Source organism: Miscanthus floridulus, chromosome 17 (genome assembly GCF_019320115.1).
Source record: "Miscanthus floridulus cultivar M001 chromosome 17, ASM1932011v1, whole genome shotgun sequence".
Lineage (NCBI taxonomy): Eukaryota > Viridiplantae > Streptophyta > Magnoliopsida > Poales > Poaceae > Miscanthus > Miscanthus floridulus.
Window position 1 is genome coordinate 35,745,466 of NC_089596.1, and position 17,473 is coordinate 35,762,938.

A 17,473-nucleotide genomic window follows, 5' to 3' on the forward strand; every position below is an offset into this window, starting at 1 on the left:
GTATCCCTATCTCCTAGTCGACGACTTCCGAATCTCGGGGACGAGATTCATCTTAAGGGGGTAGAATTGTAACACCCTAAAATTTGCCTCTCTTGAAAATAGGTTTAAAATGATTTATTTTTGAATTTTGTGCTCATGAAATGTAAGAAAATAAAAATTTTCATTAAATTAAAACTCATCATAAGGTAGCAACATGGTTGTGCATGCATGCCTTTGCATTTGATGTATTTAATTGAGTGGTTTTGATTGAAAATTTAAAATGGTTTAAATTACTTTTGTAAATGAAATTAAAAATGACTTTGAAGTAAAAGAAAAGAAAGAAAAGAAAATTTGAAAATAAAAGAATTTAAAAAGGTTGTAAAATTTATTTTTGAGAACTTACAAAAATTTCTCATTTTTAATTAAGTTGAAAAGTGTATTTGAAATCCTATTCAAATTTGATCTAATTCATATTTGAATTCGGTTTGAAAATGAAAAAACAATAGAAAATTTTTTTGGAAAAGTATTTTTCATTACTCTCCCCTCCTATTCGGCCCAAAGCCAGCTGTCGGTCTGTACTGATTTTTTTTCTCGGGCCACAGGCCAGTCCTCCCTTCTCCTTTCCTTCGGTTCTTATGGTACCTAGCAGGTGGTGACAACCCTGTCTAGTCTTTGTAGCCCACCACGTGTTCTTATGGGCAAGTTATTAAAATAGTGGGTTGTAACGCCTCAGAGTCCAAATGGCTCAGATCCACTCTATACACTGAGTGAACCACATCTACCACCATCCCACTTAAGCTTTTGTCCTCGCTTCACGTAAAAGGATTAATCTAGGTATGGTGGGATGGACTCTAGAAGCCTTATATATTAGTCTATCCCACCTTTAACAACCAAGGTGGGACTAAACTTTCCACAATATCTCAAAAACATGCACATGGGCCACTATGGGCCAAATTCCAAACTGGGCCAGATGTCACATACACCTCCCCTCAAAGGAACCAACATCCTCATCGGCCCAACATACCCACAACCAGACAAATGATAATCAGGAATGTTCCCTCTTAGCACACATGACCGTATGTCCAGTGCCAGCACATGTGCCATGCCGTGTACCCCGTAGGGCCTACACATGCAATGAACCCCATGTCCGTGCACCTGACCTGCACGCGCCCGTGGCCGCAAAGGTTGGCTCTGATAATATTTGTAACGCCCTAGAGCCTAAATGGCTCAAATCCACTCTACACACTGAGTGGACCATACATACCACCTTCCCACTTACGCTTTTGTCCTCACTTCACGTAAAAGGATTAACCGAGGATGGTGGGATGGACTCTAGAAGCCTTATATGTTGGTCTATCCCACCTTTAACGACCAAGGTGGGACTAAACTCTCCACAATATCTCATAAACATGCACATGGGCCATTATGGGCCAAATCCCAAACTAGGTCGGATGTCACATAGGCCCCCCATTAAAAGGTAGCCGCTTTGGGTAAGAGTTTTGCCTCATATTGTCTCGCCCATCGCCCCCGTGAGCGACGATGTATATACACCAATCTATCTATCTTACCTTACTAGATATCATAGCTATAAAGATCCTTTCTACCCACTATCATAACCTCCTTGTATCATCATAGGACAATCATGATCCTTTGTTAGTTCACTTCACGTTCCCTATAGATATCAATACCTAGAATACTCCTGGTGAAGGCTACATTGACAACCGTACGCTTGAGGTTTACCCGTTTGCCACTTTAGGTATCAACAAGGTTTTAGGCATCATTGTCGGGGAATGGTAGTTGCCTTAACATAGAATCAAGTCGTCCGTTATCTTTTTAATCTTTTTACACCATGGACACAACTCCCATCTTTGAATTTTCTGCTCCAAAGGGCGCTAGTTTGGAGCCACCAAAGTCATCAAAAGCCATTTTGGCTATTCGTTATGAACTTCACCCTAGTCTCATAATGATGGTTCAATAGAAACCCTTTTCTGGGGGACGAAGATGAGAACCCCCTATATTCACCTACGCGATTTGGAGCAATTGTGTTCATGTCTTCATCTTCATGGCATGACACGAGATACCCTGAAATAGAAGATTTCCCATTCTCTTTAACGGGAGTAGCTAAATGTTGGTATGCTCGATACATAGGAAGTGTAAATGGAGAGTAGGAAAAGCTTCAATCCAAAATCTGCCTAGCCTTCTTCCCTATCTCTCATGTTGTTCATCTTTGAATGGAGGTCCTAAGCTTCACGCAAAAAATAGAAGGAGCCTCTTGGTGCACCATGGGCCCATTTTCAATAAAGTAATATAGAGAGGTATCAAGAAACACATTTGATATTTAGAAAGTCTCTCATTTTTGTAATTTTTGTATACATTTCTTATTGATTTCTTATGCTATCTGCAGTTGCCCTGGTTGGTCCATCCTAATAACTGTGTAAGCATTCGTTGGCACAAGAAGCTTTTGCAGATACCATGCTAAATATTAAATCTGGTGGCCCTTGATCACCTTCTCTGGTGAGGTTATTAACTAGATTTCTCGATGCACTTAACACACGAGGATTGCAGCTTTGTATTTAAATAAAGAAATTATGTTCTCGTAGGAGAGAGATAAAGAGAAAGGATAGTTCTCAACTTGACACACAAGTAATTTCGGATGATGAAGACATGAGGTTGATTTATAGCAAGGTCATAGAGCTTCTTTGATTGTTAATCCCTCCCTTCTAAACTATAGGTCACTTCAATGTTATTCTAAGTCAAAATTCTCAAACTTTGACCTAATTTATAAAATAATGCACCCACATCTACAACATCAAATTAGTTTTATTAAATTATCTATTATATATATTGCTAGGGCCTGTTTGTATTCATGAATTGAAACCAATGTTTAAAAAGTGCTTCCTATTTAATTACTTTCCAATTCCTAGGGACTAAAAGGTCCTATGTTTATTTATTTGAACTTCTAAATACTAATGTACTTTCCTAAAAAGTTGGTCAAATGTTAAAAACTTTTGAAATGGAACAAAAGCTCAAGTAACCTATAACTTACTCCCATAAATGACCTTATAGGTCTAGACACGAGAATTAAGGAGAAGTGAAAAGGTGTGATGCAAAAAAAAAACAAGGAGAAAGTTAGAGAGAGATAAATATAGAGATATACTCCCTCCGTCCCATAATAGAAGGTATTATAGGATTCAACTTTTGTCCTAAAATACATGACCTTCTCACTTCCCATGCACTTTTCTTTTTTTTTCGGTACACCCTTCTATTTTCCCAATACATCTCTATCTCTACTTCTCTCTATCTCTCATCTTCTTAATTTCTGTGCATCATACATTTTCTCTTCTCCTTAGTTTCCCTATCCAAACCTATAAGATCTTCTATTATAGGACAGAGGGAGTATTGTGAAAAGGGAAAGGTGTATTGAGAAAAGAGACATGTGCATTAAAAGTGAGGTCAAGTATTTGGAGATAAAATTTAATAAGATTATGTATTTTGAGACGAAGGGAGGAGTAAGTTCTTTTGACTTTTTAAGGTACGTAGTTTTTTTATATATACTGAGATATACATTATGTCTAGATATATCATAAAAATAAATATATATATATATATATCTAAAAAAGCCAAAACGACTCGCAGTGGAATAGAGGGAGTGTGGTATACATTCGATGACGCGCGTGCTGTCTTTGCCAGTCCAGTCCGGGACCTTTTATATATTCTGATTCTGATGCTAGTTTGCTCCACAGGATCGTTTACTCCAATTTGGCAGACCAGGCTGGCCGGTCGTCCATTCTTCCTAAAACACTTGGCTTAGCTAGATTCACACTTCCTAGTTCCACTATTGTCACTTTATTCCTAGATCCTGTACGCTTGTCTAGCACCAAGTATATATGTGCCCAATTGCCGGTGCAATTATATATGTAGTAGTTTCTAGTTCTTGTTAGTGGCCTATTAATCATGCTTACATCAACAGGCAAGGTAGGTCCGGCATTTCGTATTTCTGCCCCATCACATAAAGAAGAGATGGAAAAGAAAGCAAAAAAAAGATGGAAAAGAGAGGATGACGAATGGTGGCGTGATAGCCTGACGGCGATGGTGGTGGTGGTGGACTGGTGGTGCGTGGTGCGCATGCACGGTGCTTGCTGACCCAACCCATCGAGAAACTAAGGTCGCAAGGTAACATGGCTTTGGAATATGACGACATATATGCATGATTGGTGGATAGAGAGATAATACATGGATCAGTGGTGGTTACCATGAGTTTGCTGATGACAGGCACTAACTAAGAGAGAGAGGGAGATACGCATGGCACGGTGCAACAGTTACGTGTGTAGTAGTAGTAGTGTTGTTTTTGGTTGCCTCTTCTATTTTTTTTTTTTGCTTTTATTTAAACAAATGATCCCATCGTCTCAATTAGTTCGTGTAAACTGGGTTATTTCCTCTACTTTGGTATCATAGAGAGAGAGAGATAAAGTACTCCTAATTTTTATATTCTGAAATAAGATTGGGTTATTAACTAGATAGATATCGTGTTATCCAATAACACTCGATTACCGGCCCCGGCCGTGATGTGCTTTTGACATTGTATGGATCAAAGAGTTGGAGATGACAACTATGCATGTGCATCCACACATCATTAACTGGGAGCACGCGCCATGCTTCGAGGGCAAGGTTCGAATATGCTCAAATAATAGTATTCGTCACGGCAGGTCAAGTACTCAATATTCAACTCACAAAGAACAAACGTTGATGTATACATGCAGCAGCAACTGAGCTTTCTCACCAAAGTAATGCATGGTGAGCAAGAGCTGTATGTTTTGCACTGCAAGCTAGCTAGTGGCTTATTATTATTTCCTAAGGCTGATTTTTGACTACTGTTGCTATCATGATTAATTAGTGTGTTTGTACTTTCTTTAAACTTTGTAGGTTGTGTGCATCCTGCTTCAAGATGATTGTATCAACTCGATGTAATGATCTTGAAACATAATAAAAGCTTCCTTGATAAACAAAAAATCATGCTATGTGCATGCCCGATTGAAGATTGGTCCAGTATGTAATTAAGAGCCAACAAAATCATGTGCTTATATATATTATACTTAGATAAAACTACATTCGTTATAGAAGTTTCCTGATTGACTTTTAGTATTGCATTATTATTTTTATCCCCCTGGGTCCTGGGATAGCTTTGAGATGTGCGTGTTCAATGTTGAGGGTTTGAGGGACATATTGAGAAATTATTCGATCAAACTAAACCTCAGCCATGGATTTGATACCCACACATGTGTCAAAGCACCATAAAATTTCTCATATATTTTTGAAGGAACCAAGAAAACCTTAGCGACCTGTTAGGATCCTATTATTTGGTCTGAATTAATTAGAATCTATTTACCTTCTAAACGATATTATACCACTTTCCAAATCTTACGGATAGACCTGTCACTGCTGGAAACTCGCATTCTTCTGTGTGTGCGAAAACACACAGAAAAATACGAATACATTTTTCTGATGGTGTACCCTCAGAAAAATACACACGAAAATATAATGACTGAAAAATTCAATTGTTCTGTGTGTTCACCATCATAAACAATTTTTCTGTGGGTGTTACATGCACAGAAAAATCGTGTTCAGCCAAATTAAAAATAAAATTTCTATGCATTATTCCTCACAGAAAAAAAAAATCCGACAGAAAAAATCATTTTTCTGTTAGTGTTGTCCCGTCAGAGTTGCAGAGGTGCACTCACAGGAAAAAATTGTATTTTTCTGTCGGGTTGGATGAACGCACAGAAAAATACAGGTGCTAATAGACCTCCGACAGAATAATATACACTTACCCATGCAGCAAATTGGATACAATAATTATTTGAAAACAGTAGCAACAACATATTAAAATATGGACTGTCCATACAGTAATTTCATCACAACATATAAAGATGGAGTCCAAATGTTCAGCACATTCATTAATAGCATCTAGGCTACATGTAGATGATGTCCAAATATTCCGGCATCAATACATTCAAAAGCATTACCATCTCATCTCGGCAGTTCATGAATTTCACTACTGATAACTATTGTACTACTATGCTGACAACCAGATCGATGTTGCTACCATTGAAAATGAGTAGCTCTTAGCTCTTTCATTGCTGCTCTAATCAGCTGCGCCACCTCATGCTCAAACACCGCGCCGTCCCTGGCCTCAGACGACGACAGGCTGCCTCCGCCTGCCCGCTGCCTGCCTGAGCCTGAGCCTGACCTCAGGGATAGGAGAAGGCCACCGGAGCTCTGCATTGCCAGCAGCAGCCTAGTCACAAGAAGCACGCACAATGTATTTTGAGTTCATTCAGGCTCGCATGATGTGATTTACCTCGGTCTAGGACTCCGTCAGGAGCGGGACGACGGCTTCTGTCGTGCCCAGCCTGCTCATGCTGAGAACCTTCAATCAAAGATACGCAATACAGATCAGTAGACGAGAGGATGGTAAGCCAGACAGCATGGAACAGAGGAATGGTGGTGGTGGTGAGCGAACCTTCACTTGGAGCTGGAGAAATTTGACGTATTTGATGATCTCTTCAAGCATGGATGCCTTGTCAGTCTGCACAGGATAAACGCAGGTTTCAGAAACTGATGTACTACAGTCGACTGTTCTTTGATAAGAAATAGTCGAAGAGGATGCAATCGAGTACCCTATTGGAGTCTGGAACGAGCTCCTATAAGTTCTTTAGTTGAAACCTTTTTCTGGCAAAAAAAAACATTTATCCACTTGAATCTTCAGCATGGAATGGATTTTGTTACTTTTAACTTCGATTCTTTTTACCCTTCCAGCTTCTATTATTTCATCATACTTCCAAGTGCATTTTTATATATCAGTTTCCATATTAACATTTATTGTTGTTATTATTTTTGTATTCATCTTATAGAAGGAAAATTTGTACTCCCTCTTGTCCCTGTCAAAAGGAAAATTTGAACAGGGACATAGGTTAAGAATTTGCAAATTGACATATCCAGAAGAGAAATGACATGAATTTCCCTTCCTATTCAATTAATTTGGCTTGAAAGCTGAGAGTTGAAAGTATGTTTGGCTGTTATACACAAATCCTTAGGACACAACAAAATAAACAAGGGAAAAAGAGGGTAACAAGCAACTAAATTAGGCACAAGCCTTATAATTTAGGATTAAAAAGATAAACCAATACAGTTTGGAGATTGGCAGGACAGAATAATTATATACCTAAACAAAAGAATGTGCTATGCATTACTTCAAATGGATTAACTAGTTGCACAATACTATAGCTAATGCATCTTTTCTGTTTAGTAAGTGAAAATAAAAGAAATGCTTGAAACATAATTATAAAGCATATTACGTTATGATTCACTATCTTATTTGATACCTCCTGCCAAAACATAATAAAAGAAACACGAGTCATAATCTAGTAGATTTATTGATCAATTCAACAGTTCATCCCAAATATATAAAAAGGACAATTTTCCTTAGCATACAGGTGATGAACTGTCAATAACTCAAAGAATAGAATGCATTTTAATCCTATAAAGAATACTCGGTACAAATAACCTCTCTACAGTCAATACACATGCTTCAGGCCAATAGGAAGAAGTACCTCAGATGGGTGTGTAGTGAGAAAGAATCCAACAGTAGGTGCAAACTCATTCTCATGCCTAAAAGTGTTCAGATTTTGGACAAATGGTCAGTGCACTATATCATTCTCTATTAAATGAAGACATGGCATTACAGATAAGGACATCAGAACACATTGCAAATGGAAGTAAACCAAATGGACCATGCACACAAATACTCAACCATTTCACACAGCGCCAAACAGTTTTAAGAATGTTAAAAGGCTGGATGAAAGTGATCAAGAGAAAGCGAAAGTGGCAGCAAGCTGCTGCTTATCTAACACTACTCTATATGCATGTTGTTGGGGTCCAAAATCGCAGGAAACATGTTCAAATAGCATTCTATCATTTTGTGTCATACATAGCAAAGTCCCTTCCAAAGTACTAAGGTTGTGAGCACTCCATGGTAAAACTAGCATCACAGTCACTTGTTCGTGCCAATTAAAAAGGAACTCAAACTCTAAGTAAGCTGTTGATTAATTCTGTACAACACTTCCATCTGACAAACTAGAACAATGGATATGTAGCACAACTGACAGTGACTGATTCATAAAAGGAAACCGGTTCATGTACTGAAAAATTAGTTGGCATTCTCAACACAAATCATAAACATTATTTCCGAATAATTGGTAGTTGAAAGGTTGCAAGAATCAGGACTTGTAGTTAGCGAATACTGATACCTGTTTGGGGAACAGTAGTAGACGAAATGGGCACCCGGGGGCACCATCTTCATCCCTTTGAACTTGGGCCCAACAGAAAACATCTATAGAAGAACGAGAAGCAGGCAGAGGTGAAAACCCGTCACATTGTTTGACGCACGCACCAAATAGCTCGCTGCGAGACGCGATCATTGGTGGCCAAATCCCACCTTCCTGGGTGTCAATTCCGAAGAGGGTGCGTTGGGGGACGTCGAGGAGGAGGAGGGTGGCACCCTTCCGCACCAGCTCCGTTGCCGCCTCCAGGTCCATCCGTGCCGCCGCCGCTCGCCATGGCAGTACCGCAGTAGCGCGCTCATGCGGAAGTGTTCTGGAATGGGACGGCTCGCTCTCCAAAAAAATGTCGACGCCACCACCACGCCCTGCCAGCGGCCACCACCACCACCACCGCAGCCACCGGCCGGATCCGGGAGAGGGAGGGCTGGATCCGTCTGGGTGAAGAAGGGGGAGGGGAGGGGCACCCGCCGGGGAAGAAGAAGGGGGAGGGGAGGGCGTTGGCAGGGGAGAAGAAGGGGGAGGGTAGGGCCGCCGCCACCACCACGCCTCGCCGCCGGCCACCACAACCACCACCGCAGCCACCGGCTAGATCCGGGAGAGGGAGGACCGGATCCGGCCGGGTGAAGAAGGGGGAGGGGAGGGGCGGCCGCCCACCGGGGAAGAAGAAGGGGGAGGAGAGGGGCGGCCGTCCGCCGGGGAAGAAGAAGGCGGCGGGGAGGGCGTGCGTGCGTAGCTACGGCGGCGGCACAATGTGTGCGTGCGTGCGTGAGGAGAGCCGAGCAGACGAGTGCGTGTGTGCAAGGGTGCTTGAGGGCGGCGGCCTGCGGGTTAGGGTTAAGACTTCTTTGTTTTTTAATTTATCCTATGTGTGCATATATTTTTTCTGTGTGTGCATATATTTTTTATGTGCGTTTTTAAAGAACCGACAGAATAAATTGCATTTTTCTGTGAGTGCTGATTTTTTCGTGTGTGTATTGTCACGCACAGAAAAATCATACAATTATTTTGTGGGTTTTCGTATTTTCTGTCGGGATATTTTGGAACCGACAGAATAATCGTAATTTTTCTGTGCGTACCCAAAAAAACGCACAGAAAAAATCGTCACCCACAGGACAATTCGAGTTTCCAGTAGTGTGTTTCAAAATTCAGAGGGTAAGAAATGGAAAGAGAGATGGTAAGAAAACGAAACTGAGATTCATTGCCACCCCCGCGGCCCGCTCTTTTTCACTCATCCCTCGCAAGTCCGGACAAAAGAACTCCTTGTACAGGACCCTCATTGCTGCCATCAAGCTCTCACCGATGGCAACACTTTAATTAATTAAGATCTGAAATGGAATGTGATTCTTGATTCTTAAAATAAGATTCAATTCAACAGAAACAAATAGGCCAAGAAGAATCCACACACCACTAGCCTTGATTTTTATCTGACGATTAGAATTTGAATCCACAAGCGAAGGACCAGAATTCATGGTCTTTGGCCTAAACTGGACCACTATTAGAATTTGAGTTAGGGTTCGACAAGAGAACCCTGTCATAGAAAGCATGTATAGAGAACTATTATAACGTTATGAATTTCACAATATATAATATCCTTTAACACTATATACACAAAAGAAACAAGGAATGTCACACATCTTGTCATCAACGACAGCAACAAAAAACACCGGATGGGGTGAAGGTGATGAAACAACATGAGACTTATATGCGGAACAAAAGCATGGCACCATGGAGGCAACTAAGTGCAAAAGTTGCTCCTTTCCACCGGGCGTCGCCCCCAGATAAGAAAACTACGGCCATTAGTTTTGAAGGCCAACCAAGCCATCCATTGGATGTCACAAAAGGTTTCAACCAGTTTGTGTTTTGGTCCCACTCCCTCCCACTATGGTTGGAGGTAGCCACACTCACTCAAAGCTTTCCTTTGCAATTTCTCGAAAAGACATCCCAACTTTAGTAACTACCTTATGCCATCAAAGGAAAGGAAAGCCTGCTCATTACTACCATAATACTTAAATAAAGCCATTAAAGATGCTGGACGAACAAGAGCTCAAATTATGCTACCAGGAACCGAAAGCATAAAAGGATATCCTGAGAGAGTTGAGGTACAAGACTAGCTAGGATGTATAGTGTCTCAATTGTCTACAGATAATACTACTTTTTATTCACAACACAATACAGATGCAGGCATTTAACTTTTCTCCAATATGGAAAAGGTTTGCGCATCATTGTAATTAAGACAGAAAAGTTTAACCATACAAATAGTGCACTTCAGCGGGTGCCCTAGGAGGTCTATAGGATTACAGGCCAAAGGCTGGACCGTTCTAGCACACACAGATACGCTAAGCTTTGGTATTACATAAAAGATAGACAACCAATATATGGCAGTGATGCAGGCATTTAATTAACATACACACAGTGTAAATAACTCACCTCTATAAACATAGTGTCCTACACATGTGAACACCACGTCACTTATCCCTAGAATTAATTCAAGAGTACAGCATGTCAAGTTTATGACTTCAACTTGAATGGACAGGTTTCATTATAAAAAACTTAACCAACCAAGCTATAGTTGATTTGGAAAGAAGAAGAAACTTATGCAGTAACAAAAAAGGGAAAATGGCTTAAGATATATTTTTAGGACACGTTTGGCAGGGATCTAGATTCAACAAAACTGTTCTGAATCTGAATTCCCATAGAAACGTTTCTCTTGGTGAAACGGATCACTCACTAAAAATGTTTAGCTAGTTGCCTAGATTTGGATTCTTATAGAGTAAATGATGAGTAGGAAGTGATGAGAAAACAAGATAAACACACTTTTGGGTGATTGTTGCTCATGGATGAAGCCAAAGAAACCAATCTCATCGTTTCTCATAGAACTAATGCTTCACCAAAATATTCATGTGGCAGGGATTCCAATTATTCACGTGAAAGCAAGAAACGTTTCTGGCTGCCAAATCGACCTTTAAAGAAACTAGCCATCTGCATGGAGTTAATAATTTTTAGAAAAGAAAAACAAACCTGTACTAAATTTACCAAATTGTGTTGCGCCAATATTAACGATTTCCATAAAGAAATGGAATACATATATATATATATATATATATATATATATATATATATATATATATATATATATATATATATATATATATATATATATATATATATGCTTGAATATGATGCTAATGTTCACCAAAAACATGCATAATCCCTCGTGAGGCACAGCAAATGATCTTTTGCTAACTGCATCATGCACTAAACACTAGTTAGCCTGTGATTTGGTGGTGATTAAACTAAGAGAGGTAGTCTATGTTTAGTAAAGGTATAAGATCGTGAGGGGAAGAGAAAGAGAAAGTTGGACTAATACAGACCGTAAACTGTGCCACTTTGACGTCAAATCATGCTTAACAGACTAATCAAAACGTGGCAAGTTGCTTTGCTTCTGATTGGTAGGCTGGATTGTTAGGGTTTTCTAATATGGAGAGGAGTGGAGAGTACGTAGTGGACACTTGCGTCATCTCCAACGTCCCAAAGCGTATTGCTTTCGATCGCTTGATCTTTTCTGCCTTTTTATGCACCTTGGTTGCGTTGTTAAGGTAAGTAACAGGGCTACGTCTAAGTTGAATGAGCTGTGTAGTACTATTGCTGAGGTGTCACGCCATGTCAAATGCCTTTTCCTGATGGAATAAAGCGATCGCCAACGTCGTGTAGGCCACATACATGGTGGACGTGGCGACAAGGACCTGCATCTGCATCCAAGCATATTTAGCTAGGCTCAGACTGCATGTATATAAAAAAGAACACCATTAGGGTGACATTTTAGAATTGTTTCAACTCAGCCATTTCAAGATTAGACTACAAAATACATTTTACATGTGTAAGTTAGAATGCTTTGGAAGCAATGATGCAAGTAGATTTGTCTTTAGATGCTATATTTATAGATATATTAAGCGGTAATTGAAGTTTATCATTGGGTGACTTCATACAGCCTCAAAACATAACAAACTGCAAAAAAAAACATTTTTGGAGTTGGCCAAAAATAATTACTTGAGGCGGGCACCCTGTCCGGCTCCATGTAATCATCACTGTTGATCGTGGACAACAAAGGCCGTGCAAACGCCGCCTCTAGAAATCAAATAAAAAACAAAAAGAAGGGCCACCGAGCCCGGTAGGGAGGCCCGTGGCCGAGCCTGCTAGCTCGCCTGGTGCATCCGTGACCAGCCCAGCCGTGTGTCGCCCTTGGTGAAGCCATCGAGGAGCCCACCACTACATCCGCGAGGAGCCTGACATGGATCTACTGAGGAGCTTGCTGCTCCATCCGAGCATGGATCTTGCCGCCACATCCACATCCACCTCCGCCTCCAAGGGCCACGCTGCCGTTGAGGAGCGGCTGTTGTGCGTCTGCACGCGCGCTCGGGGGCTGCGCCGCCGCTTGGGCAGAGGAGGTGCCATGCTCTGCAGGAGCTCGATGAGGGTAGAGAAGGCAATAGTGGCGGCTTCTGAGGGAGAGGCGTGGCTGCGAAAGAGTGGGAGAAAAATCCTAAGTCCTATATCTATACAAGCCCAATAAGAGGAATGGGCCACGATTTAAACGGGGTTGGCTGGTCCTCGGCCATAAAATGAAGGCGGGCCTCTTAGGAGGCTCGTCTCCGTTAATGGATTTTAGGAGGCAGTAGCTAGTTTGCTAGACTATCTCCACTGATGGATTTTAGGAGGCGGTAGTGTTGGTATTTATTAACGCATACAGAAATAATCCTTAAGCGCACGGAATTACCATTATAGCACTTCACTCAGAAGTATTCAGGGTTGTAGGGGACCGTGATGCCTAAGAGGCGGATGAATAGTCAACTTAAAATTCTGACTTTAAACTATGGCCTCTTTTTCTACCCTTAGCAAAACCTATGCAAAAAGATAAACTATCTAAATGTGCAACTACGATTTTGCTAGTGTGTTGTTATCTCTACCGCAAAAGGAGTTATGCAAACAATGTAAATGCGGAAGCTAAAGAGTAAGGTAGAGATATGCAAACTCCCGTCGATGACTCCGGTATTTTTATCGAGGTATCGAGAAGCGCGTAAGCTTTTCCCTAATCCTCGCTGGAGCCCCTCGCAAGGAATCCCTCGTAAGGGCCAAGCTCCCAGTCAGGTAACTCTGTGGATAGCTCCAGGCCTTCCCCATGCGCAAGAAGGTCTCTGGTTAAGACACTCGTGGCAAAGCCTCTCCTAGACCGCTCCCCGCCATCTTCACTATCAAGCTTCTGGCCGAACCATCGCGGGCCTTGTTCCCTTTGGTACACAGTGGCGGCCACACCATAAACGCGGTTGGTGTGATCTTGCAAGACTACAAGCCGCTCTGATGTACAACAATGGTGCGCGCAAGCACCAAGTGGTAAGAGGTATGCAAACCTCACTAAACACTAGGCCTAAACCTAAAGCAAGCGCATAAGCGGTGGTCTAATCAACCTAAGCACGTTACAAAGCACCTATGCTAATCACCTAATGAAACACTAAGCACTATGCAAGTGGAGATCACTAAAATGGTGTAGGAACACCCTAGATATGTTTCCTCAGCTCCACTCTACTCAAATGGCCGGTTGGGTGGTCTATTTATAAGCCCCACTGAGAAAGTAACCATTAGGGATTAAATAACGCTTTTCTGCTACTGACCGGACGCTGCTTTCGTCCTGACCGAACGCGTCCAGTTGTCCGGACTGTTAGAGCGCACGATCATCTAATCGGACGCTGATGGCCTCCGATCACATGCCACCGGACGCGTCTGATCGCATTTTCGCCACTCTGAAACCTCTCTGTACTCGATCGGACACTGCAGTTCCTATGTCTGGTCGATTTGCCGCCAGCGTCTGGTCAGTGCTGAACATGTTGCCGGGATGATGAGCAGTGCCATCAGTGCATTTGGTCACTTTCAATCCACAGCGTCTGGTTGCTGCTGCTGACGCCTGCTGTTGCTGAGCAACTGTTCGGACATGTCCGGTCGATCACCTTCCAGCGTCCGGTCGATGCATCCAGTCACTCTACCGAGCATGTTTCTTCGCGATCTTGCGTCCGACTTGGTTCCGATCTTCGTGCTTGGACTTTGCTTGATATCTTGGGTCTTCTCTTGTGCTTCTATGGTCTTGCTTAAGGTGTTGATCATCGAATCATCACGTTGCCTTCATCCAAGTCACGTCTTGCACCTTATTGAACTACAAAACAACCACTTGCAAATTGATTAGTCCAATTTGGCTGGGTTGGTCATCAAACATCAAAATCCAAAGTAAATGGGCCTAGGGTCCATTTTTCTTACAATCTCCCCTTTTTAGTGATTGATGACAACATGACCAAAGCAAGCAAATAATAAAAATTTAGGAATTTAAAAACTATCTACTTGCTAGGATGCAATGCAAAGGGCAAGGTTATATGATACTAAAAGATACCACTTGTAAGGCTAAAAGGTACCACATGTAAATATCTTTTTGAAACTTATCTTGCCCATGCAAATGTCCCCATGTGGCATTATGGATTTAAGCCTTGCTTTTTGGTCTTAAATTCTCTCCATTACATAGACTAATCTATAATCCACTATCCTCTCTTTCTCGGACCATTACCACTTGTAAATTATTATGATCGGGCTTGCTTTTGGTCCTACAAATTCTCCCCCTTTGGAATCAAACACCGAAAAGGAAGACAGTAGTAGCACAAGGGAGGGTCAAACTTTGTGATCCTTTGTATGTAGAGTAGAATAGGTCACAAACTTTGACTCTCACATTACATAGACTAAGCTCCCCCTAAATATTTGCATACATATGATGGAGAATGTAGTTAATGCATAATTGGCAAATTAATACTCAAGGGAGTTTAATCTATATAATGCATGGAGAAAGCATATAAATATCAAAGTGAAATCAACATGATGATATTAGATTAGAAATACCACATGTGGAAACCAATTTGATTTATACCACTTGCAATAGGTGGTGGATATTTGAAGTATGATGCTTAACTCCGGGGACACCATTTTCCTTGCAATGAGACTACTACACACATGATAAGCTTGAAAAAGTGTTTGGTCTCAAAGCACCCAACTTATAGAGTAACCTCCCCCTAAATTTGTGCACACAAGTATGGAATACTTATAGGAGATATGCACATTGATTTTAGAATAAAAATACCACTTGAAAGATGACATCACATGAATGTGAAAATCATTTTTGAAAATAATATTCAGAAGAAATTATCTACAATTTGGACTTTGGCACATATTAGATGAACAATTGAAAGACAAGCTATGTGTCGTGTTCCTAAACAATTTAAACCATGTAGGTTTGCTCCAAGGGTTAAGAGTGAGACCGAGCAATCCTACCATAAGATATACCTAGTGTATGCATGACAAAGAATTTAAGTATGCAAATGCAAACCTAGGCATGAAAGGGAACTAGATGCTAATTGAAATTACAAGAAATTAAATCTTGATACCAATTGAAAGGAATTAAATCTAGTTACCTAACATGGAAAGGGAAATTTGGGTCCATAGTATTCACTAACCCACTTGGCAATTGACATGATCTAATATGATGCACCCCATGAAATGCACCCATACTTAGCCAAGTCTCCAAATTCCCCGAAGTCCATCGGACTTCTCACTTTCCTTTCGGGATCCAAACCTTCTTGGTGCTCTTCATGTTGGAAATGATCCTTTTTAGAATCCAAATGTGTTTGGCCCCATTGTTGGCTTGCTTGTTCACCTTGATAGCCACCACCTTGTCATTTTTCTTCTTCTTCAAGAGATAAGGTGTGGAGGCCTTTTTATCCACCTTGTTGGTGTAGGTGTTGGAGAGCTTGCTTATTTGCTTTTTCTCTTTCTTCTTTGCTCCTCCCCTATTCTTCACCTTGCACTCATAGGACTTGTGGCCTTTCTTGTGGAACACGTAGCAAACCATGGTTTGTCCTTCATCAAGCTTCTTCACTCCCTTGATGGTGTTATCTTGATGAAGTTGGGCTTACTCCATCTTGCCTTTCACTTGAGTCAAGTCCTTGGTGAGGCGAGCCACTTCTTGCTTGAGTTTCTCATTCTCCATTGCAACCTCTTGTGTGCATGTATCTACAACAACTTTCTCAACACAAACTTGGTTGCACATGGGTGAGTCTAAACAAAAATCATTGCAAGAAATAGAGGCATCCATTTTAGGCATGTAAAAAATTGAACCTTTCTTTTTAGATGCCTTCGTGGGGGTTGTTGTAACACCCTAAAATTTGTTCCTTTGAAAATAGAATTAAAATGATTTACTTATGAATTTTGTGCTCATGAAATATAGGAAAAAAGAATATTTTTCATTATATTAAAATTCATCATAAGGAGTAGCAACATGGTTGTGCATACATGCCGGTGCATTTGATTTATTTGGATGAGAGGTTTGAATCAAGATTCAAAATGGTTTGAATTGCCTTTGGAAATAAATTTGAAAATGGCTTTGAAATAAAAGAAAAGAAAATTAGAAAATAAAAGAATTTAAAAAGTTGTAAAATTTATTTTTGGAAAGCCAACCAAAATTTTTCATTTTCAATTGAGTTGCAAAGTATATTTGAAACCCTATTCAAATTTGATTTAGTTCATATTCGAATTGGTTTTGAAGTGGGAAAAGAAGATACAAAAGGAAAAAAGCCAAACTCCTCTCTGTTGGCCCAAAGGCCTATTTTCTCCCTCAGCCCGGCCTGCTCCCGCCTCTCTTTCCCGTGGCCCAGCTCCCACGCCATTTCTTTCTCTCTCGTACACGAGCCCTAGCTCACCCGGCGGCCCATCCGCTCCCCTTCTTCTATAGGCCCCTAGTCAGCGGCGCCCTTCCCTTCTCCTCTCCTCCCTCACAGACATCATGACCCCGTGCTCTCCCTCTCGCGCCGATAGGTGGACCTGACCTGTCAATTGTTTCCCCAACCTTGCGTATGCAACCCGGACTCCGTCGTGCCGCCGGTGAGTCTACGTCCGCACCGCCTCCTCCTTCGCATTGCCTTGCCTCCCACGCATTCTCTCGGCCATAAATACCGAGCCGCACCGCGTGTCGCCTCCCTATCCCGCTCTAGAGCCACAGCCGCCTCGCCGAGACGCCGCTTCACCGCAACCCTAGTGCCGCCACCATTACCATCTGCCGAGCCATGTGCCAC